This window comes from Mandrillus leucophaeus, unplaced genomic scaffold, assembly GCF_000951045.1.
Source record: "Mandrillus leucophaeus isolate KB7577 unplaced genomic scaffold, Mleu.le_1.0 Scaffold158, whole genome shotgun sequence".
NCBI lineage: Eukaryota > Metazoa > Chordata > Mammalia > Primates > Cercopithecidae > Mandrillus > Mandrillus leucophaeus.
In genome coordinates, this window is record NW_012101565.1 from 2511916 (window position 1) to 2514537 (window position 2622).

The window sequence follows — 2622 nt, forward strand, 5'->3', positions numbered from 1 at the left end:
CTGCAACCTCCGCCTCCCAGGTTCAAGCAATTCTTCTGTCTCAGCCTCCCGAATAGCTGGGACTATAGGTGCACACCACCACGCCCAGCTGATTTTTGTATTTTTTTAGTAGAGATGGGGTTTCACCATATTGGTCAGGCTGGTCTTGAACTCCTGACCTTAGGTGATGCACCTGCCTTGGTCTCCCAAAGTGCTGGGATTACAGGCGTAAGCCACCACACCTGGCCAATACAGGGTACTTTTTACGGGCCAGGGACTGATCTAAGTACTTTTCATGCACACTGCTTTTTTTCTGAGAGGGCGTCTCACTCTGTCACTCAGGCTGAAGTGCAGTGGCGCTATCTCAGCTCACTGCAACCTCTGCCCTCTTTGAGTTCAAGCGATTTTCCTGCCTCAGCCTCCCAAGTAGCTGAGATTACAGGCGCCTGCCACTGTGTCCAGCTAATTTTTTGTATTTTTAGTAGAGATGGGGTTTCACCATCTTGGCCAGGCTGGTCTTGAACTCCTGATCTCATGATTCACCCATCTTGGCCTCCCAAAGTGCTGGGATTACAGGCATAAGCCACCGCACCCGGCCTCATGCACACTGCTTTTCTAATTTAGTGTCTTACAATTCTGGAGCTATGTCTTGTGAAAACGTATTTCCAATAAGGTTCTCTGAGATAGTTTTCCTATGTGCTTTCAGTGCCTCAGGGGTGGGATTGCCCATAGGAGCCCGTTACCCATTCAGGAGTGGGTGAGGGGAGACCCCAGGGACCAATGCCAACAGGAAGAGGTGGGGTGGTTGGGAGGATGGAGATTGCACATGCATGGGGACATCTTGTTAAAATTTTTCCGAGAGGGGTTAAGGTAGTGTATTGTGAAGCAACGGGTTAGTGAGTGCTAAATCTCCATGACCCCTGCCGTCTATATGGCTTGGATGCATCATGTCAACCTGACATAAAGCTGTGAGTGAACATTCTCTAGGACCCCACATGTGTGATTAAATAGTTGGAAGTTTTGGCATCCTTTTACAATGAGAGAATAGCACAGGATTTACATAGAATTTTTGGATATCCAAGTTCACCATAATACCCATATTATCTGAAAGTATGTGCCATGGCCCTGAGGGGAATCATGATCCTTTCCCCAAAGATGGTTGTGGGGACAGAGCAAGTGTCCACCAGTCCCTCCTGCTGGACCCCGAATCTGAAGAGTGCCTCTGTCCTACCCAGCCTGTGCCTCACTCCTGAGCAGATCTGCTGTCAGCAGTGTGAATGCAGGAGACACCCTTGGTCCCCCAAAGAGTCTGAGGAACCTAAGGGCATCCAGTCCTGGGACAAGGATCTAGGTAGACATCACACAAGTTTAGGACCACCCATGTAGAGTGCTGGGTTGAGCCTACTTAGACGAGTGTCACCCTCCTGACCCAGTTTCCCCTATCCTTGTGAAAAGGAAGAAAATGATGGTTCCTGGTCTGTCTTGTGCTCAAATCTGACCCAGCTCCCAACCACCTGTGGCTCTGGACGAGTCCCTTACCTTCTTTGATCCTCATACCTCCTCCCAGGGTACGGTTGCCATTCAGGGGATCTGAAAACCTAGAGCGTGTGTGAAACCATCCCTAAAATGTGTGTGGAGGTGAATGGCAATTTTTCAGCACACCAAGTTTCATGAATTGAACTGTTCTTCCCACTTGCATGATGGTTTCACACCACAGTTTAGTGGCTAAAGAATATGTGACTTGAAAAAAATTATTAAATTTTTTAAAAAAAGAATATGTGACTTGGAGCCAGGTCTGTGGGTTGGATCCCAGTTCTGTTACTTAAGAGATGAAACCTTGGCCAGGCACAGTGGCTCACACCTGTAATCCCAGCACTTTGGGAGGTTGAAGCGGGCAGATCATCTGAGGTCAGGAGTTCGAGACCAGCCTGACCAACATCGAGTAACCCCGTCCTTACTAAAAATACAAAATTAAACGGGCGTGGTGGCGCATGCCTGTAATCCCAGCTACTGGGGATGCTGAGGCAGGAGAACCCAGGAGGGGGAGGTAATGGTGAGCCAAGATGGCGCTATTGCACTCCAGCCTGGGCAACAACAGCAAAACTGTCTCAAAAAAAAAAGAGACAAGACCTTGGCAGATAACAGGGACACTATGCTCTCCTCATTTTAGTATGGGAACAGTAGTATTCTGATATGATTACCGTGAGGATTAAATTAGTAAATACAAAGAGCATACAAATGTTTACAAAAATCACAGGGCTGTTAGAAGTCAGAATGACCACCCTTATGTGCAGACAGGAGAGGTGGTCTGAGAGTGATCAGAGGGAGCAGCAGAGACACTTCAAGATTCCAGAAACTGTTTGGGTGCGGTGGCTCACACCTGTAATCCCAGCACTTTGGGAGGCCGAGGCGTCGGGTCACCCGAGATCAGGAGTTCGAGATCAGCCTGGGCAACATAGTGAAATCCCGTCTCTATTAAAACTACAAAAATTAGTCGGGCGTGGTTGGAGGGCGCCTGTAGTCCCAGCTACTCGGGAGGCTGAGGCAGAATGGCGTGAACCTGGGAGGCGGAGGTTGCAGTGAGCCGAGATCACGCCATTGCACTCCAGCCTGGGCAACAAGAGCGAGACTCAGACTCAAAAA